General features: G+C 39.1%; 1 pseudogene across 1 annotated transcript in view; it reads right to left on the bottom strand.

Moving 5' to 3' along the window:
* The window catches only part of LOC308337458 (proteasome subunit beta type-1-like), an 82,586-nt pseudogene that overhangs the window by 19,021 nt on the left and 40,420 nt on the right, over positions 1–23,145 (bottom strand). The gene's annotated exons all lie outside the window — the stretch shown is intronic.

Here is a 23,145-nt window from a genome sequence, read left to right as displayed (position 1 = left end):
TCCACTTGTTATCTGTACTATTTGCCCCCCCACACCATTTTCTTTCTTTTAGAAGTTTGAATTTTCACTCAAGGCTCTCTTAATTTATCTTCAGTGTTCTAGATAGTTGAGAAAGCTGGGGAAAGGGAAAATATACTTTCTTGTTTCATTCCCTACAGCAACAAGGCACAGATTCATACAATTTATTGCTGAATGGTACCTTGGGGACTAGACCTTCTCCTCTCATCCAAGCCCCAATCCCCCCTACTACTCCCTACATTCTTGCTGTCAGGAAATGATCTATTTTCTTCAAGTGAAATCCCCCTAAAATGTTCTCCCTGATCTACTCTTCACATATCATGTTTATTTCTATAGTTCTTCTTTCTCCCTTCCTATAAATCTCAAAGGAACAGGCACAACTTCACTTTTCTTCTACTGCTGAAACATCTCTAATACTAAATTTTAGTTCTTTCCATCCTCTTTTGATTGTTAATTCTGATGATGATGGCAATGATACTAATGAGGATTATAACGAACATTTATCCAACACTGTATTTGTACCCAGCACTGCCTTATTTAACCCGGCCTCAAGCACACGATTCAAACACTATTAGTATTCCCATCTGACAAACGCAGAGACCGTGGGCCTCATAAATATCTGGACTTCAGGTGATTTATACTTTTGTTCTTTGTATTTTCTGTGCTCTTTGGGTGGTTTAAAATGAACTACATACAACTTCTAACATGAAACACAAAAGATACATTCGAGTTTTTTTTCTAGGGGGGAAGTAAATGTAACAGTCAGGGCAGTTTACCTCCAGTCTTTGATTCTTTCTCTTCAACAACCATTAAATGAGCTCTTCCATCCATCAGAAAAAAATATTTGAGCATCTACCATGTGCAAGGCACAGAGGGAAGCAAAGCAATAAAGCAGTGGCTCAGGACTGTTAACTGTTTCAAAGTGTTAACTGTTAACTGTTTCTAGAAACAGTAGTAGGCCCAGCCTTACATGTGAGGTGCTGTCAGATATCAGGAAAGAGAAGGCTTCTTAGGAAGGAAGGAAGGCATGCCAGTGTACTGAGTCCCATCATTCTCTCTAGCTTCACTTGATACTTGGTTTTCCTGACTGAGGAGGATATCTGAGCCCTGGCTTGATTATTTTTTCCTATCCCTGGCTTTCTTGACAATTTTGAAGTCATGACACCAAACCTTATGTTTTTGTTTTTTGTTTTTTGTTTTAATTAAGCAAACTTCTAGCTCACTTTCAGATTTGACTTGATTCACTCACTTTAGGTCTAACTTAGAGCAGAAAGTTTGAAGACACACCTATCCAAGAATACTTAACAGGAGATGTAAAGGGACATCTCCCTCAATTTTGTTTCACATGAACAAACTGCAAAATGTATTTAGCCCGATTGCAAGCACACACTGCAAAATGTATTTAGCCTGATTGCAAGCACGCTGCTGGGCACATTAAAGGCACTTGGTCACTTGTTAAATGATTGATCACTAACTTCTATACCTTTAATTACCTTTGTTCCAACATTTCACAATAAATTACTGACTCTCAGAGAGTAGGGTTTCACAAAACTAAGGCAATTTATCTCCGTTAGGACTTAGAGATTTTTTTTAAAAAATAACATTCTTTGAATTTAAGCTCTCTTCAGTACCAAAATAAACTTCAAACCATAAATAAAGCCCATCAAGAAGCTGAGAACCTCACTGTCCTGATCCCTTGATATATATATCTACAAAATCTAGATCAATTTAATAGATCAGAACATAAAATTTTATTCTCTTCTTTCATCATCTATATAAATTCTATGGTGTTAGTTGCCATAGCAAGAGACATCACAGAACTCCTTAGAGTTAGAAGTTGCTTTCATTCCATCACATACAAAGACTGGAAAGATGGCTTCACTCTTTCTTCACTATTGATCTTCTGTCTCATTTTTTCCCCCTCAAAACTGGCACTCTTTTTAATTTCTAAATGCTCATATGTAAAGTGAGACTTCCTGGCATGTCAGCATTTGATGGTATCTTTCACATTAGGTAAGCTCATTTTCACCACCAAGTCCCAAACTACAGGACACAACAATAACATTTGCTCCTATAAGAAGACCTTTAAAAAAATAAAAAGGTATACGATTAATCATTACAACGGCCATAACATTTGTTTTTTTAAGCCCCCACCCCCACGCCAGATGGGTTCAAGTCTAAAAGGAAATGACTCTAGTTTTAACATATTGATTTATTTATTCACAAATTTTGCAGGTAAGAGCACCATGCACAATTATTATTAGTTTGGGCAAATTTATTTCTCCACATTGACAAATAATTAAATAATGCTTTTCCAGGGTGCATAACAGACTTACTAAGTGGAGAAATGGATAGTGAAATTTAAAAGGCTCAAGGAAGGCCCTTATCTGAAGAAGATTCATCCACACAGACTGAAAGTATCCTTTTCTCATTCCCCATGGGTCCCGGCATAAAGCCTGATGGGATCATAACAGTACGGGCCCAAGGGAGTGTGAGGAACAAACACCAAGGCAGGGTGGTACCTCATCCTTGGTTCTAACTAGCCTTATTAGCCAGGGGAGAGCAAGTTTCCCCTGCGGAGCATAGCAGCAACAGGAAGTTCCAAGCATGGGATACTTGAAGCCAGGAAGGTAGAAACATCATAGTCTAGCATTAGTGATTCGTTCCGAACAGATCTCTTGAACCAGCAAATGGTGGGCCTAAGGGACAGGACTTGATACTTTGTGGGAAGAGACTAGCAAGAACTGACCACAGCCAGGCAGAGCATCAGAGCTTTGTGATAATATAACCTGGATGTGGAGCCAGGATGCTGGACTGTAGGAGTTGGGTGCCTTGAAACAGAAGCTCAGCTCCGCTGATCAGGAGAGATTGGAATTCAACAGGTATGCCAATGACATCAGATGTGCCTCCCTGAGTTTTAATTTTTCTCATCTGTAGGAAGGGGATAATACAGTTTCCTATTTGTAGAGTGAAGGGGACTTACCCCATCCCCACGGCAGAGGCAAATAACAAACTCTTTCAGTACATGCCGTTATGAAGACAGTTATGTAATAAGGAAGCAAGGCATTGAATGGAGAGAATATAAGAGCAATAGATTTTCCATGAAAATCAGAAGAAATGGGGATCCCTGGTATCAGCAGCAACATTGGGAATTGAGCACGGGTCCATGTTGATGATTCAGACATCTGTTATGATGTATTCCTATGTACCTATGTCTATGTATCTACCATTTATTGAGTACTTACTGTGAGTCAGGCACTGTGTGAAGCACTGTAACTGAATATCTTAATAATTTCACCAATACCCTGTGAGTTAAGTACAGTAATCATGCTCACTTTACCAAGGAGGAAACAGAAGCCAATGTAGGACAAACTAAAGCAAGGGGAAGAACTAGATCATTAGGAAAAGTTTGCATTCCATATGGATTTGTTTCCTGAAAACTACATTGATTATGATATAAATTATACATGGAATTCAGCTCAAGATGGCACTACCATGAGAAATCACCAAGTATCAAATAATTAAATATAACTAGTGGCTATTCAAGGGCAGCAAAGGGCCAAGAACTGCCACGGAATGGGTATAAGGTTGAAAACTTCAGAAGGGCAGCCTAGCTGGCCAGAAGGTCAGACTGGACAAGAGATCCCATTTTGAGCATCGTACTCCAAGAAGAGTAATCATTTTCCCTACAGATAGTACAACAACTTTGGGGCAGCAAAAAACACTGAAAAGTGAAGCAGATTTGAAATTATTGAGCTTTTATCATATGTTATACTCTTTACTAGCTTTACATATATTCCAACCCCCCACCAACAAGGGAAGATAATATTATTCCTGTTGTACTAAAGAAGAAGCTAAAGAAAGTAATCCCTATTATTCCAAAGTTACAGAGCTGGCAAATGTCAGAGCCAGGACTCAAACTCAAGTCAGTATAACTTACCTCCAAATGTTGCTCTGGGAATTGATGACAAAAAAGTGCACAGGAAAAAAAAAAAAGGAGTCAAGAGGGGCACATGGGTGGCTCAGTTGGTAAAGCATCAGACCCTTGGTTTCAGCCCAGATCATGATTTCAGGGTCCTGGAATTGAGACCCACGTGAGGCTCTGTGCTCAGCAGAATCTGCTTATCCCTCATCCTCCCCTCTGATCCTCCCCACACTTCCACTCTCTCTCTCAAATAAATAAAATCTTAAAAAAAAAAAAGAAGGAGAAACTAAGACAGTCTAACACTGAATCCGATAATAGACATTGTAAGGCTGGTGGTAACCTGAAGTAATATGAAGAAGTTATGGAACCTGAAGCTCATGTCCCAGATATAATAATAACACCAGCAGTAATAATAGAAGCTAACATTTATTGAGCATTTTCCATGTGCCAGGCATTGTTAAAAGCACTTTACATGTTTTTTAAAAGATTTTATTTATTCACTTGTCAGAAAGAGAAAGAGAGAGCGCGCACAAGCAGGGGGAGCAGCAGACAGAGGGAGAAGCAGGCTCCCTGCTGAGCAAGAAGCCGGATGTGGGGCTCGATCCCAAGATCCCAGGATCATGACCCGAGCTGAAGGCAGATGCCCAACCCACTGAGCCACCCAAGTGTCCTGCATTTTACATGTTTAATTCATTAAATCCTCATAACAACTCTATGATGTAGATATTAGTGTCTCCATTATACAGTTGCATGAACAGACACAGAAAGGTTAAATACTTTGTCCAAGGTAGTAAATGGCAGAGCTAGAATGGGATACTGGAATTCAAGATGTGCTTCAAGGAAACTTTCAAAAAGACAATTCTAATGATACCATTGTAAATTATACTGATGTAGCAGAAAAAAAAATAGAAGGAATACCTAAATAAACCAGAGAGCTGTCCAGGGTGATGGATGACATGAGGAAAGTAGACTCTTTTAAATCCTGTTTCGTTTCTGTCTTCCCTGTCAAAGAGAATTATTTTCAGGCTGAAAAGTGTAAAAAACAACCATTGCTGAGAAAAAACTTAAGCTGGAGGTGGTTGAAAAGATTATAAGACACACACACACACACACACATGCGTGCACATGCACAAAACCCTAGCATTCTGGTGTTTTAAAGGCATTTCTTTAAAAAAAAAAACTGAACAAAGAGAAATTATTTTATCTGGCTTAATTCCAAGGTAGAAAAAGCAGAGCAGAGAGGGTCTTGTACCCCTCCACTCCCCACCATGGGGAGGGGGCGGTGGTAGAGGCACATATACAACCATAGTACATTGGCAGAAGAAAAAAACAGATTCCTGGCTAGAGGGAGAGAGATAAGGCAACATGCATGGGGGATCCCAGAAGGGAAACATGGGCCCTCTACTCTTCCCGTGAAAGTTTCCCCTTTCCTCAGATGAAGACTTGGCTGACAGTAGAGGCTAAGAATACCATGTCTTCCCACTCCCTAGCTTCCATGTTCTCTGTGCTCTGAGGCAAAGGAGTGTTGTGGAAAGAGACACGTTTCTGCATCAACCCTGCTCTAGGCCACCGGGGAAATAGATTCTTCCACCTTTCTTTCTTTCTTTCTTTCTTTCTTTCTTTCTTTCTTCCTTCCTTCCTTCCTTCCTTCCTTCCTTCCTTTCTACGACAATACCAATGTCTGGGTGGCCCATTGCTTCTTCAAATGACTCAAGTTCCTTGGAGATAAGGAACTATCCCAGGGACTCTCATTGCTATTGTGGGCCCTCTGGCATAGCCTACACTGGTAACCACTGGGTCTGCTTCCAGTTGGAATTCCTCATTGTTATTGTGGAAAGACAGGTTGTGAAACTAATTCAGGAGAGCCCAACTGTAAGCAACGTAGCTTCCGTTTCTGTCCTACAGCCCTTCTACTATTTGGTGCAGCAGATCATCCACTGGCTCTTCATGGGTTACTCAATGACTGCCTTTTGCCTCTTCACATGGGACAAATGATTTAAGGTATATAAATCCACGCTCATTTTCCTGTGGCTTATGAATTAAATCCATGAATATATACAGTTGGTGAACCTATCTTAATTACCTTTGAGCAATCATGAAGAGAAGAAATTGTGGAAGACTGCTTAAGAGGCACTCCTTTCTTTTTTCTCTCTCTTTTAAAATGAGACAGAAGGCAGTCGGTTAAGCATTGGACTCTTGATTTTGGCTCAGGTCATGACCTCAGGGTTGTAAAATCGAGCTTCACATCACACTCCATGCTGGGCATGGAGCCTGCTTAAGATTCTATCCCTTCCTCTACCTTTGCCACTACCCCCCCCCCCCAAAAAAAAGATAAGAAAGAAGGCAGATTCCACAATTAAATACAGGTAAACTGTCTCCATTCTACTCTTGCTTCTTTACAATTCATTCTCCACATACAGCAGTTAGACTCTTTGAATAACATAAATCAGACCATGAAAACCTGTGGCTTCCTACAGCCTTCACTGCACTTAGAACAAAGTATACACTCTTTATCATTGCCATCCAATGAAGTTATCCTCACTGAAGTTAGAACAAAGTCTACACTTTTTACCATGGCCATGACTTGTTGCCTCCCTTTTAAATTCCACCACTTATTATTGCCCCAGTGTTCACTATGCTTCAGTCGAATTGATCATCTTTCTGTTTCTTGAACACTCCAAGATCGTTCCTGCCCCAGGGCCTTTGCATTGTTGCTATCTTTGCCTGGACTGTTCTTCCCCTATATATTTATGAACTAAATCCTTGTCAACTAGGTCTAAGCTAAAATATTCTCTAATAAAAGACTGCCCTGACCCATCTAGTTACTGCCCTTACCCCATTTCAGGAACTTTTTATCCAATGTCCTTATTTTATTTTTTATTTTATTCAGAGCATTCACGACTACCTCAAATTATCTTGTGTGTTTGTTTATTGTCTGACTCTCTCCCTAGTACATAAGCTCCAAATAAGCAAAGATTTGTCTTTCTCACTCTTTTAGCCCTAGTGTTTAGAATAGTTCCCAATACAGAGCCAAAACTAAATAACTATGTGTTGAATAAATGATAGACTACTTGAGTCATGGGAAAAATTCTAAAATAGACCATTAAAAGAATTTTTCATGGGCAACTAAAAATATAAGTGGTGATTAGCTTAAATTAGCTTCATTTCATTCTCTGACATGGCCAATAGCCTTGAAAATCAGAGATACATGAAATGCAAAGTATACATACATGAAAGCATTTAACAAGGTCCTTCATGACATTCATGTGTTCAAGATGGAGAACCATTGGCTAGAAACCTTTCAAATAGATTTTTTTTAAACTGATTGAATGAATGTGCAGCCACAGTATTGATTTCTATGCCATTCTAGAACATGACTTCTTAATTTCTTTGGACCATGCACACCTTTAAGAATATGATAAAAGCTATGGAGTTTCATCCTGGAAAAAAATACCTTTATGCACACATTTGCATAAAATTCATCAAGCTTCTATTGGTTCATGAATCCCAGGACTACTCAGGGCACCTCGGTGGCTCAGTTTGTTGAGCGTCCAACACTTGGTTTTGGTTCGGGTCATGCTCTCAGAGTCATGAGATAGAACCTTGTGCTGTCTCTACACTGAGCTCAGAGTCTGCTTGAGATTCTCTCTCTCTCCCTCTGCCCCTCCCCCTTCAAATAAAATAAAGAACTTCTATACTAGCATATTTCCAATAAAAATACTTCCTGGTTAATTCATTTGTTCTTTCTTTCTTTCTTCTTTCTTTTTTCCTTCTTGTCTTCATCCCTTCCTTCCTTCTTTTCTCTCTCTCTTTCTCTCTCTCCCTTCCTTCCTTCCTTCCTTACATTTATTCCCTTGCATAAATTTATTCCCTCATAATTCAGAAGGATAGAAGTCAGAAATCATGGGGGTGCCTGGGTGGCTCAGTGGGTTGAGCCTCTGCCTTCGGCTCAGGTCATGATCCCAGGGTCCTGGGATCAAGCCCCGCATCGGGCTCTCTGCTCAGCGGGGAGCCTGCTTCCTCCCTCTCTCTGCCTGCCTCTCTGCCTACTTGTGATCTCTGTCTATCAAATAAATAAATAAAATCTTTTTAAAAAAAAAGAAGTCAGAAATCATGATATCAGCAGGGTTGGTTCTTTCTGGGGAGCTGGTTCTTTGATGTTGTACAATTTTATCAATTTTTTTAGATGAAGAACGAAAAGGCTGATCTGCCATGGTTGGAGATGGCAGAGCTGGAAAAGACAGAAGACACATTAAAAAGCATAACCAAAATTTTTAAGAGCATGAAAGGACTGATTGTGATGGATTGTATATAATAGAAAGTTTAGAATTTTAATCAATAGTAAGTTTGATATGAAAGAACACTGTGGTATGGCCACCAAAAGCACAGTAAAACTGTCCTGCATTGGCTGCAGCATACTGTGAGTACACACAGCATTCTGGGTGGTACGCTTTAAGAAGTAAATGGACAAATACATTCAGATGCACTTGACAGGGATGGTAGAGAAACATGAAATCAATTCTTATAGGGAACCACAGACTGAAATGGAAACATTATGCTGAGAGGAAAGAGAAGTGGAAGAGAGACTCTGTCAAGCTTGAGTTTGGTTCCAAACATTTGAGAAGTCTTAAGGTGAACAAAGTGATTAAGCCTATTCCTTTTGGCTGTAAGTCATAAATCTAGGACCAAAGACTATAAAAAGACACTGTAGTTTAATTTAGGAAGCATCTTCTAAATAGCAAAAGTTCAAAGATGGTATGTTCTGCCTTAAGCGATAGAGACTGTCCCATCATATCACTGAACCTGCTAAAGTGGAGGCTCCATAGTTAATTGACAGTAGTGCTAGACAGGGGACTCAAGCATAAAACAGGAGGTATGTATGTTTGTGAACTCCATACCCAACCCATCAGGAGCAGTGAAGATCCAATAGTCACTCTAATTTAGAATATTATGGAAACTCACTCTCCTCAAGCCTATTAAGCTTCTTAACTTCTCGAGTTTTTTTCCCCAAACACATTATACTGGAAATGACCTTCTCTTATAAACATATGAAAAATGTTCTCCTAGAAATGTGGTGTGCAGTATGGTGATTACAGTCAATGGTATTGTAGTACATATGCAACAGTTGCTAGGAAAGTGGATCTTGAAGGTTCTCATCACAAGAAAAAAATTTTCTGTAACTTTTTATGGTGATGGATGGTGACAAGACTTAATGTGGTAGTCATTTCACAGTGTATATAAGTGTTGAACCGTTACATTGTACGCACAAAACTAATATAATGTTGTAGGTCAATTACACCTCAAAAAAATGTTCAGATATCTTCATAGCACAAGCAGAAGGATTGCTTATGGTCACATTGGAAAAAAATATATAGCAAAACAATGTCTAGTTTTTTCCAAAAGGCAGGCTGCTGACAGTTTGATAGATTTGGGGAGAGGGGGAGTGAAAGAGTGAATTCAATCCTACCACAGCTGCAACAATTTTGTTAGGTAAAGTTCTGATTACAAATTGCAAAAATGTTTCATGTTTCATATCTATGACAGGGTCATTTAAATATGTCACCCAGCAACAACAAGCAGATCCAATCAATTGTGGACATTGCTGTGCTCTGGTACATTTACTACCTTGAGGACAGAACTTGCACAAAATGTTTTCTAAATGTCAGCCTCTAAATAAACAAGGACATCAAGTCACATAAGACACCCACAGTTTCTGTAAACCCAGCAAATCTCCAGAGGGAGAGAAGGAAGAAAAGACTAGTCAGAAGACAAATGGAAGGAAGCAAGAAAGAAATGGAGGAAGAGAATAAGATGAACATACACTGATTATTTACTAGTTCTGTGCTCGGTAACTTCACGTATACCGTTAACTCATTCACACAAACAGGAAGCAGAAATAATCATCCTCACTCTTAGTGGTAAAGTAGCATACTTAAAGCAGTTAAGGAACTTGCCCCAAATCCACAATACAGAAATGACTGAACGTGGACCTGTCTGACTCTAAAATGATGATCTTTTCACTACGGCACATTGCCCCCTACAAAGTGTTAAGTTTAAGACTATTTCAGGGGCATAAAACCTAGTATCCTTCACTGACTTTCAACCATCTTCAGCACACCAGGCCCTTGCCCCTGTTTACTTCTCCAGAAACTTCTTCCATCACCCCGCCCCCCAAATTACAGGCCAGACAGACAAAGGCAAGGAGGCTGAGAAGCCCGATACCTTCTGTTCTCCCTGGTTTCTTCCTTTGCCTACTTCCTATTTTTCCTTCAAGATCAAGCAAAGCCTGACTTTTCCAGAAAGTCTTTCTTGTTTATCTCAGATCCGTAGCAGCCTTGCCTCTGCTACTCCACAGTCCCTTGAGGATACCTTACATCACATCCTTTATCAGACTGTATTGCGTTACTTACCCTCTCTCTCCACTCTAAACTTAAAGCCTCCCCAAAGCAAGAATTTTGACTTGTCTTCACATTCTATGTCTAACATCTAGGATAGTGCCTAGAATTTAGTAAGCACTTATAAATCCTCAAAGAATGAATGGATAAACAAATAGCAGCAAAAACAACAGAATGAACAAAAGAGGCAGGCAGGTCCAGTTTTGTAATAGGCAGACAGATTGCATGTGAGCCTGAGGAAAACAACTCAGATGCACAACTTTACAATAAAACAGGGAATGTTCCATTAAACCAGGAGTCTTCATTCTCTCTCTGTTAAAGAAGAGCCATATCCTCCAAATGGACTTGGATCACTTCCAAGTTACCCTTCTCCTCTAGTACCGAAGTTAGAGTACTCAATAAGGAGGGGTCTACTCCCTTTAGTGTCAGCATCCACATCTTCTAGGCCCTGAGCAATTTGGAAACAGAGTTCCCGAAGCTAGACCAGTCCATCTCTACTAAAAGAGACAGATCCAATTGCCTGTTTACACTCCACCAATGAGCAGATGTTTGCTTTCTCTAATGTATGTGCCCTCTGCTCCATGCAGCATTCGGATTGTCTTGTCTTGCTTCCAACTATTCCCCAGATTCCCTTGCCTCTTGATCCAGAGACAAAAACAGAAAGGAGTGAAGAAATAAGCCACATATATCATTTTTCAATTTTCTTGTGTGAAACGCTGTGACTGCCTCATTTCAATCAGACGGAAATTAGTTCTTTGCCCTTTGAAGTGAGGTGAGTCACTCATAATCTGAAAACAATGCAACTGTAGAGAGAGACAGAGTAGTGCCTGGAAAGGAATGCATGCAAGATGACCTGGGTTCTTTCTAGTCTTAGCTGTACCACTAGCCAACTATGTGACCTTGGACAAGCCACTTAACCTCTCCAGGCTTTGGTTTCTTCATCTGTAAAATTAGAAGATTGGGCTATATGATCCCTAAAGTCCCTTTTTGCTCTTCAATTATGTCTTGAACACATAAGCATGGATGCAAAGTGGTTACACCACAGTACAGAGCCCTACACGTTAAAGAAGTACTGATTCATTCTAGGTACAAACCTATAAGCCTATTTCCACTGTTCCATGCCTCTGTTTTTTTCTGGTTGGATGCATGTTTGAAACATGTGATCCAAATTCAAGTATGATACTTTCTGTCTGCTAGAGACTGCAGCCTTGCTACTGCATTCTAAATGCCCCAGACTAGCTTCTGAAGACCGTAATTTCCTGTGAATATGCCACTGTGTTGATCCTATGGGACAGGCCACATCCGTCATTCACCTGACCCCATTCCCACCTTCTAACTCACCTGACTGGGTTTTCTGTCAACATTGGGAAATTACATTATGGAGTGAGGGTGGGAAACTGGAACTGAAGGTTTGCCTAAGATGTGAAATTCAGTCTAAAAAAAACTAATAGGTCAAAGGTTGCAGGAGGCAATGAGTCATAAGTGAAGGATTTATAGTTATCAATAGAGAGTAGTGGGCCAGAAACTAAGTAGACATGGAAATAGAAACCTCGAAAGCATATATACCGATGCTTAAGGAAAGAAAATCAAAAGTCAAAATTTGAGCAGATAGAAAAGAGCCTGATGTGGTCAAATTCCAACTGACAGAATCGCTGGTAAAGCTCTGGGCCAATGGTTCTGGCCTAAGAGATCCTGCAGAATCAATAGCATAGGACAAGGCAGACAGAACAGATAAGAGTTTTTGAGTGTCCAAGAGATCTTGGTTGTAATATAAGCAGATATCTGCTGCTAGGGGAAAAAAAAGTCATTCCAGAGCATGCACAGGCAAGTAGATGAGTGAAGTCATCTGCCTAGTCTGGGGAGTTAAAAGTACCTAACTGTTAAAGGTAGAGTCTGACTGCGGTTCCTGGCTGGGCATCAGACTCTTGATCTCTGCACAGGTCTTGATCTCGGGGTTGTGGGTTCAGGCCCCATATTGGGCTCCACGCTGGGTGTGAAGCCTGCTTATATATTTAAAAGAAAGGTAGAGACTGACTATCCACCTGGCTCATGGTAGCCTGTGGCACCATGGTGTCAGAAACCAGCCTCACAACTCAGGGAGCCTCAGGAAAAAAGTGTGATATGATCACATTTCCATCTAACTTACAAGCGGTGATCCCATCAGCAAGTAGAAAAGTAGGCACACTGGTATCTAAGGCCAGATTCCCCTCCAAGGCTCCCTAAAAGTGATAGGAAATATTTACCCTGGTCATAGCTTACAAAGGTGAGAGAACCTGGGAGAACATCCATAAGGAGTTGGCCAGGCAAGATCAGACTGAGCTGATAGGAACTGAGTCTGAGAGATAGCAGCAACTCCCAGTCCAGGAACAGCAATCACTTGGCAAATTTGCACCCACTTCCGGGTTTATGGCACACATTGCTATCTAATCTCAACATTCCTTCCAGATGAGCCCGGGGATCCTTCTCAACACAAAGCTCACTAATAATTAACCAATCATCAATGTTGTCATCTGAGATTTAAGCATATTTTCCATCTGTATTGCAATTGGTAGAGAAACTATAGTCTCAGACTCCATGAAGCCTCAAAGAACTTTTTCTTTGTTGACCTTCTAGCCTCAATCCCCAGTGCCACTGTATAGGTCACAGATGCTACGGCGAGAGTACAGGGGGGTGCTGGGATTAAGAACAAAATCATCTGACTCATGTAAGCTTGCTACTTAGATTCACAGTTAATGACAGTGTCTACCCAACCATGCTTCTGTCTTGCACTTTGTCGTTAACCCCTCATGACCCGTAACGCTGACCTTCATGTAACGTAACACGCGGCCAGCACCACTGCCCTGCTGGCCCAGGTACAATGGATAGAGTCTTAGGTTTTAATTCTGCAGGGCCATTCCACATGCTATTTATAACATTTTCCATTTTTCTAGAGTGATCCAACTTCCTAAAGAAATCATTCTTGGAAAGTTATTACCTTCTTAGTAATTCTTCAGGCAAAAGTGTTCCAGAAGCTGGTTGCAACGGCACCTTTCCAATGGAATGTATAAATCAGAAGGTTCGCCTTACTTAAAAGAGTTCCTTCTATTAAGTTAAACTCTTCTTTTGGAGAATATTTGCTTCCGGTCTCCTTGCCTGATTTACAAGCCATGTAAACAGACTGGAATATACCCTCTTTCTCATTTGAAGATTCTCAAATAAATGAAAACAGCTTGTTAAGTAGAGCAGTGATAGGCCATTTTGCATGATTGTGCTGAAGAAAATCCATTAATGATAAGGCAGCCTTATGTTTTCTAAACAAGTTTAAGGCACAGGAAGCATCTATTTTTCCTACCTTTAATTTAGATGAACCTTGATAACATTTATCAATTTGAAATTAAACAAAAAGTAGAGAGGTCCTCAGAAAGATATGTATTTTTTTTAATCTAGGAAAAAAGATGGTAAATTTTAGTATTTGGCAAACAGTTTTAAAGGGAGATGATTTTATTAGGAAGTATTTGCATCTATAAATGTAAGCAGTTTTACTTTGTGGAAAAGAAGCCTGTTTCAAAGAATAAGATTTACTGTTTCATTTTGTTGTTTTACTATTAAAAAGAAGTCCCACTACTTCCCAAATACATCCTGAGTGCTAAAGAACTCTCTTCAAAAGTTAATGGTCCTTACAGATCTTGAGTATGATTCAAATATTTTCTAAACAACTAGAGTGAACATTAACTGGAGCACATTCAACAACACTAGAACTGTTGAGAGTTTTGAGACACACTTTTTAAGTATCTAGAGTAACTAACAATTTAAAAAATATCATCTGATAATTATGAATTTACATAATTTTTTTTTTTTTTTTTTTTAAGATTTATTTATTTATTTATTTGTCAGAGAGAGAGAGAGAGGAGCGAGAGTGAGCACAAGCAGACAGAGTGGCAGGCAAAGGGAGAAGCAGGATCCCTGCTGAGCAAGGAGCCCGATGTGGGACTCGATCCCAGGGCGCTGGGATCATGACCTGAGCCGAAGGCAGCTGCTTAACCAACTGAGCCACCCAGGCGTCCCGAATTTACATAATTTTTTATTAAGACTTTATGCAGGAGTTTATTTGGGGGCTCTCTATGCTGTTTTGTTGGTTGATGTTTATTTTTATGCCAGTACCATACTGTTTTGATTATTAGAGCTTTGTAATACAGTCTGAAACCAAGAAGGGTAATGCCAGCTTTGTTCTTTTTCAGTACTGCTTTGGATATTCTGGGTCTTTTGTGGTTCAGTAAACATTTTAGGTTTTTTTTTTCTTTTTGTGAAAAAAATGCCATTGGAATTTTGATAGGAACCGCATTGAATCTATAGATGCAGTCAACTAATATTGGACAAGGGGGCTAAGTCTACTCAATGCAGAAAGGGTAATCTCTTCAATAATGGTGTTGGGACAACTAGATAATCACAAGTAAGAAATTAAATTGGACCTATATCTACACCACTTATAAAAACTCAAAATCAGTCAAAGATTTTAATATATGACCTGAAACCATAAAACTCCTAGAAAAAAAAATAGGGAAAAAATTCCTTGACATTGGTCTTGGCAACTGTTTTTTTGGATGTGACACTAAACATACAAGCAACAAAAGCAAAAATAGACAAGTGGTACAACATCAAACTAAAAAGTTTCTGCAGAGCAAAAGAAATAATCAACAAACGGAAAATATAACCTATAGAACAGGAGAAAAGATTTGCAAACCATATATCTGCTAAAGGGTTAATATCCAAAATATGTAAAAAATACAAGTGTTGGCAAGGAGGTGGAGAAAAGGAAATCCTTGTACACTGTTGATGTAAATGGGAATTGGTGAAGCTACTCTGGAAAACAGTATGAACACCCCTTAAAAAGTTAAAAATAGACCAACCACATGATCCAGCAATCCCACTTCTAGGTATATATCCAAAGGAAATGAAAACAGGGAATTTAAAAGATATCTGCATTCTCATGTTTATTGCAGCCTCATTCACAATAGCCATGATATGCAAACAACCTAAGTGTCCATCAATGTATGAATGGATAAACAGATGTGATATAATTATACAATGGTATATTATTCAGTCATGAAAAAGAAGGAATTCCTGCCATTTTGACAATATGGATGGACCCTGAGGGCTTTATGCTGACTGAGATAAGTGAGAAAGAGAAAGACAAAGAAAAATGATCTCACTTCCTTGTGGAATCTAAAAAATCCAAATTCCTAGAAAGAGCATAGAATGGTAATTACCAAGGACTGGGGGTGAAGGGATTGGGGAGATGTCAGCCAAAGGGTACAAAGTTGCAGTTAGATGATGAATAAGTTCTAGAGATCTAATGTACAACCTTGTAATTATAGTCAGCAATAACTGTATTATAAACTTCAAAGTTGCTAAGAAAATACATCTTAGTCTCACCCCAAAATGAAATAATAATTACGTGACATGATGGAAGTACTAGCTAACACTATGGTGATAATCATATTGTAATATATAAGTGTATCAAGTCAACCTATTTTGTACCCTCAATTTACACAATGTTACATATCAATTATATCTCAATTTTATAAACAGACTTTATTGTTTTAAGCAGTTTTAGGTTCACAGCAAAACTAAGGGGAGGATACAAAAATTCCTCATATACTCCTGGCCCCCTTACATACATAGCCTTCCTCGAATATCAACACCCTCCCCCAACCAAAGCAATATATTTGTTACAATTGATGAACCTACACTGACACATCGTAATCACTCACAGTTCATATTTTACATTAGGGTTTCCTCTTGTGTTGTACAATCTGTGGGTTTGGACAAATGTATAAATGATACGTATCCATCACAATGATATACTGAATATTTTCACCGCCCTATAAGTCCCCTGTGTTTCACCTATTCATCCCTCCTCTTCATCCCCAACCCCTGGGAACGAGTGATCTTTTAACTGTATCCATAGTTTTGCCTTTTCCAGAATGTTATATAGTTGGAGTCATACATGATGTAGCTTTTTCAGATTGGCTACTTTCCCTCAGTAATATCCATTTAAAGTTCTCCCTGTCTTTTCATAGCTTTATAGTTCACTTGTTTCTAGCACTGAATAATATTCTATTGTCTGGAGGTACCAGTTTATCCATTCACTCTACTGAAAGACATCTTGGCTGCTGTTAAGTTTTGGCCATTATGAATAAAGCTGCTATAAACAACCATGCACAGCTTATTGTGGGGACATAAGTTTTCAGAACTTACATAATTTTAAAATAGAAAATAGCTGAAGGACTAGGTTATTCAACTTACAAATATTTGAAATACATCTGCCACATTGCTATTATACTTCTATTGAAACAATTAAATTTAAAGGTAATACAACTTAGATTTTTCAGTTAAATGCATGATTTAAGCGTTCTACCCTAGAAATAAAATAGAGCTGAGGTTTTCCAGATTCAGATGTCTCATAATCTTAGCTTTTAAAAGCAAACAAGAATCCTCCAAATGAAGAAATCATGAAAATAATAAAGAAGCAAAAGTGCAGTTTATAGGTGTTGTTAATGATTATTTCACTGGCCAGAGAAAAGGAGTACAACTCACACAACTCCCCCACCCCACTCCTTGCCCAGGGAAAAGAAATGGCTGATGGATTAGCCTGCATGGCAATATCTAGTTCCATTACAGCAAAACTGAGAAGGGTAGGAAGGGAAAGAGAGATATCAGAGAAAAACAATGGAAAGAGGTAAAAGCAGAGGGAAAAAAGGATGTATACTGCAAAAACCAAAAAGAGTGGCAAGCAGCAGATCCACTGGCATCTGTGATCAGAGGCAGCAGATCACAAAGAGAAAAGAAGCATCTCCTAGTTGTCCAGGGACTTACCAGCCAAAGGGGAAAATAAGTGCTCACTAAAACTGAGAAAAATCACCGAGCTGAGGAATAGAAAGAAAGAAAGAAAGAAAGAGGAAGGAGGAAGGAAGGAAGGAAGGAAGGAAGGAAGGAGGAAAGAAGGATGGAAGGAAGGAAGGAAGGAAGGAAGAGGGAAAAGGGAGGAAGACAGGGAGGAAGGAAGGAAGCGGGGAGGAAAGAGAAAGGGAGGAAGAAAGAATGAGCCAATGAATCTGAAGATAGTCACTCACTATGGATTCACACCATATTCCAAAACTTAATAGTTTCCAAAGGTTTAGTTTCCAAAGTAAAAGAGTTGACATTTCTTTTTTATGCATTCTATAGTTTTCAGAAGAGAGGAGGTGGGCAGGGGGATGGGTTAACTGCATGACGGGTATTTAAGAAGGCTCTTACTGTGATGAGTGCTGGATGTTGTATGTAAGTGATGAATCACTAAATTCTTCTCCTGAAATTAGTATTACACTACATGTTAACTAACGAATTTAAATAAAAACTTGACAAAGAAACAAAAAAGAATTGACATGTATAAAAACCCTGAGTCAATCATAGTTGAAAAATCTCTTTATAAAGGCAGTAAAGTTTACAGTGTATTTTAGTAAGATTTCCACTGTAAACAATCTTTTCAAAAAAATGCTTGGGGTTAAAGCTTCAGTTCTCTGTGAAAAAAATCACAAATCCAAGACACTTAATACTCAGATCATGTAAGACAACTGACTAATTGTTCTACATAGAAAATCCCTAAACTGTCAACTATTCTTTGCTAATGGGTGAACATGGATGGCACTTGGAGAGTTCCTGACTGACACATTAAAGACCGTATACCACCTTGTTTAAGCATGAGGGCTCTGGAGCCACACAGTCTGGGATCAAATCCTGCCTCTTCTTTGATGACCTTACTCAGCTCTTCTATGGTGACCTCCTCCTAAGTAACAGTTTAGGTCAATTCTTAATTGCTCTGTGCCTCAGTTTCTTCACCTATTAAATGGAGATGACAAATGCTACTTACTTCATAGAGTGGCTGAAGAAATCAAAAGAGATAAGACCAAAAATTAAAAAGGATTAGCACAGTGCCCAGCATATAGTAATGTTAGCAATTATTACCATGATACATAATTTGGGGATGTCAAATCATCACCTGTCTTTAGTCTCTCCTGACACCAAGCCTTGCTACCCGCTGCCATCACAACAGTTTTCTTAAAACTAACCTGCTTCTAAAAAGTCCAATGACTACCTGCAGTGTAAGTGCACATTTCTTGTCTTCAAACTGAAGGCCATTAAGGTCCTCCCAGAATTTGGACCCTCTCTCCTATAATTAAATCTTTTTTTTTAAAGATTTTATTTATTTATTTGACAGAGATCACAAGTAGGCAGAGAGGCAGGCAGAGAGAGGAAGGAAAGCAGGCTCCCTGCTGAGCAGAGAGCCCGACGCGGGGCTCGATCCCAGGATCCTGGGATCATGACCTGAGCCAAAGGCAACGGCCTAACCCACTGAGCCACCCAGGTGCCCTCTCCTATAATTAATACTCATTTGGTATTAGTAGGATCACTCCCCATTCTACAGACAAGGAAACTAAGACTCATGCAGTTAAGAAAAATATCACACGGACACCTGGGTGGCTCAGTGGGTTAAAGCCTCTGCCTTTGGCTCAGGTCATGATCTCAGGGTCCTGGGATTGAGCCCCGCATCAGGCTCTCTGATCAGCAGAGAGCCTGCTTCCCTTCCTCTCTGCCTGCCTCTCTGTCTACTTGTGATCTGTCAAATAAATAAATAAAATCTTAAAAAAAAGAAAAAGAAAAATATCACACTGTGAAAAGAGCTTTATGGCTTTACTTCTGGCTCAGCAACTTCTAATAAGCCTTCAAGCTAAGCACAGACAGTAACTTGATTTTAGTCCCCAGATAATACTGCTTCTTCTCAGCTCTGGATAACTTCATGCCATGGAGAAGAATCTGAGAAAGGTCTAAAGACCCAAATGGTTCTGAGATCCAATATCTCTGTATTCTTGGTGGCAGCTGGGAAAGACTTTACAAATCCTTCCTAACCAACTCCATGCTCCTTTATATTTCATAACACAAAGGAGGAGAGAGTTATGTGAAGAGGAGAAGAAATGGAAAGGAAAGCCAAATAAAAGCAAAAAGACTATTCTCTCTCTCTCTCTCTAATAAAAAAAATAGATAAATAAATTTTTTAAAAAGGAATAGGAAGAAAAATAAAGGGCGGGACCAAAGATGTTTCCATCACTGCTTAATATACATTTTCTTTCGTTTTCTGAGAACAGGGAAAATAGTTCAAAGTGTGCACCCATAACAGTATCTTTCACAAGAGGGCACTGGTACACAGGAGGACAAGATGACTATGAGGAAATGTACCTCCTAGCCACAGAACGAAGGTAATCTGCTCACTGTTTGGTGCTTGCTATAGAGTCATTCTCTTTCTGCATTTCATAGTATGTCCCGTAAGCAGAGTTTGCTCTGGGGTACTTGGAGAGTAAAATGCCTTATTTATCATTATATCAAGGTGAAGACCAGGCCATTTTAGCCCCAAATAGAAAATGAAACAAAAACCATAAATACTGCATTGCCAAAGAAAGCTGGGCACCAGAAGCTATTATGTGAAACGGCTAATTTTTGGAACAATTTTACAAAACCCTTTGCTTTCTATTTTTTATATTGGCAAGAATTTTACAGTTACCTCTCCAAACCTACGAAAATTGTACCCTTGGTTAGATCTAGTTGAGGTCCTTTCTGAGCATTTTAACACAAATCAATTTAATAGGTCTGTAAAACACACACACACACACAATGTAATAGTGGTTGTTTTAACTCCTTTCTTTCCTCAGACTGAAAGGCCACTGGAGAGGCCATCAATCAGCTTTGAGCAAGGTTCTAAGTTGGGCATTAACTCAGATGTGAAACAAACGCCATACCTAACTTGGGAAACTCTCAAAAATGCAATCCTGCCTGTGAAACTGGAAATGATCCTCATAAAAAAGGAGGGAAGGTTGTGGTGTCTGCATAAACCAATGTCATCACACAAGTAACTCTCTGATGCATTATTTTAAGGGGACTTTTTTTTTAATGGGAAGAAAGGAGAGACCACTATAAAATATTTATACATTTGAAGCATAAAGAACATTCTGCAAGCTGAGTACAGTCCGACTGCAGATTTCTAGTTTGTAACACGCATGCAGGGATTCACTTGGCAATGCAAAAGCTGCTCTTTGTCCTCTTTGAAATAGGAATCATAGAGAACAGTGTAGATAGCTTTTAACAATTTGCATAGTGCTTTCCTATGCATTATTTAATCTGATCCGCATGAGAAGCTTAAAGGAGAAATTCTTATTTTCTCCATTTTACAGAAGAGAAAATGATAGGTAGGAAAAAATAATTGACCTGAGTCAGACGGCTAATAGGTTGTGGCCCAGAAACTAGAAGCCAGGGCTTCTTGCTCCAAAGACCATGCTTGTTCTTTGCTGCCTGCCTCCTTTTAGAATGAGTGTGCTGCCGTGTAATTGAGAAAAGTGAGCCTGATTTTACTTCTGTTCGTATTTCATGGAAATTGATATATTTAAAATATATAACTGTTGGAACTCTGTTCATTCTAAGACATAACAGGCTATGGCTATAATTTAATTTTGCATTGTTTTTATTTCAACAACAATGCTAAGGAATTCAGTTTATGTTCTGTTAGCATGAAAAGTATAACTTTTTACATAATTGATTTCTTGGAGGCTTTGGGTATATAAAAGGCTTCATCACTTTTAACCTAAATTGGAAGTACTCTTTTTTAAAAAACAGTTTTTTAAATTTAAATAGGTCTGGGTGTGGTGCATAAACAATGAATCTTGGAACACTGAAAAAATAAAATGAAATTTTAAAAAATTTAAATAGGGGGGGTGCCTGAGTGGCTCAGTGGGTTAAAGCCTCTGCCTTCGGCTCAGGTCATGATTTCAGGATCCTGGGATTGAGCCCCGCATCGGGCTCTCTGCTCAGCAGGGAGCCTGCTTCCCCCTCTCTCTCTGCCTGCCTCTCTGCCTACTTGTGATCTCTGTCAAGTGGATAAATAAAATCTTTAAAAAAAAACTTAAATACTGGTGTAAGGTGGTATCTCAATGTGGTTTTAATTTGAATCTCCCTAATGGCTAGTGATGATGAACATTTTTTCATGTGTCTGATAGCCATTTGTATGTCTTCATTGGAGAAGTGTCTGTTCATATCTTCTGCCCATTTTTTGATATGATTATCAGTTTTGTGTGTGTTGAGTTGGAGAAGTTCTTTATAGATCCTGGATATCAACCTTTTGTCTGTACTGTCATTTGCAAATATCTTCTCCCATTCCGTGGGTTGCCTCTTTGTTTTGTTGACTGTTTCCTTTGCTGTGCAGAAGCTTTTGATCTTGATGAAGTCCCACAAGTTCATTTTCGCTTTTGTGTCCTTTGACTTGGGAGACGTATCTTGAAAGAAGTTGCTGTGGCTGATATCGAAGAGGTTACTGCCTATGTTCTCCTCTAGGATTCTGATGGATTCCTGTCTCATGTTGAGGTCTTTTATCCATTTTGAATTTATCTTTGTGTATGGTGTAAGAGAATGGTCGAGTTTCATTCTTCTACATATAGCTGTCCAATTTTCCCAGCACCATTTATTGAAGAGACTGTCTTTTTTCCACTGTATATTTTTTCCTGCTTTGTCGAAGATTATTTGCAAGACAGGAAACAACATGTGCTGGAGAGGATGTGGAGAAAGGGGAACCCTCTTACACTGTTGGTGGGAATGCAAGTTGGTGCAGCCACTTTGGAAAACAGTGTGGAGATTCCTTAAGAAATTAAAAATAGAGCTTCCCTATGACCCTGCAATTGCATTACTGGGTATTTACCCCAAAGATACAGATGTAGTGAAAAGAAGGGCCATCTGTACCCCAATGTTTATAGCAGCAATGGCCACGGTCGCCAAACTGTGGAAAGAACCAAGATGCCCTTCAGTGGACGAATGGATAAGGAAGATGTGGTCCATATACACTACGGAGTATTATGCCTCCATCAGAAAGGATGAATACCCAACTTTTGTAGCAACATGGACGAGACTGGAAGAGATTATGCTGAGTGAAATAAGTCAAGCAGAGAGAGCCAATTATCATATGGTTTCACTTATTTGTGGAGCATAACAAATAACATGGAGGACATGGGGAGATGGAGAGGAGACGGGAGTTGAGGGAAAATGGAAGGGGAGGAGAACCATCAGAGACTACGGACACTGAAAAACAACCTGACGGTTTTGAAGGGGCGTGGGGTGGGAGGTTGGGGGAACCAGGTGGTGGATATTGGGGAGGGCACATATTGCATGGAGCACTGGGTGTGGTACAAAAACAATGAATACTGTTACACTGAAAAGAAATTTTTAAAAAAAACTTAAATAGGTTTTTAAAAATCATTTATAGAAGTCATACGTTATTACGTTATTATTGCATAACATTTGGAAAAGACAGAATTTTAGTACTTTTAAAACTATTTTTTCAATCATGCCTAAGTAATTTTATTCACATTTTGGTTTTACAAATTGAAAGCATGTTTTATTATATAGTAGTATTACCTAATTTTTGTTAACAAAATCATTATCAATATCCATATTGCATAAAATATTTTTTGAAAATACAATTTTTTATGGTTGTAAGTTATTCATCACATAACGTACCCTAGTTTATTTAACAAAATCCTTCTTTTCGGAGGGGGTTTGTTCCAGTGTTTCATATTTTAAATTATGGTACTCTAAATTATTTAAGTTATGGTACTCTAAACTTTACTTGGAGCAGTTGGTACTGTTGAATCCCATCAAAGAGAGCAATGTTACTGTTCTTTTGAAGCCGAGTAAATAAAAATGCATTAGTTTACATTGCCTACCTACTGCAGACAAAAATCTACTTTGGGGGAC

The sequence above is a fragment of the Martes martes genome, assembly GCF_963455335.1.
Source record: "Martes martes genome assembly, chromosome: X".
Taxonomy (NCBI): domain Eukaryota; kingdom Metazoa; phylum Chordata; class Mammalia; order Carnivora; family Mustelidae; genus Martes; species Martes martes.
The sequence above is the reverse complement of the archived record's forward strand: the minus strand, read 5'-3'. Positions and strand labels throughout refer to the sequence as shown.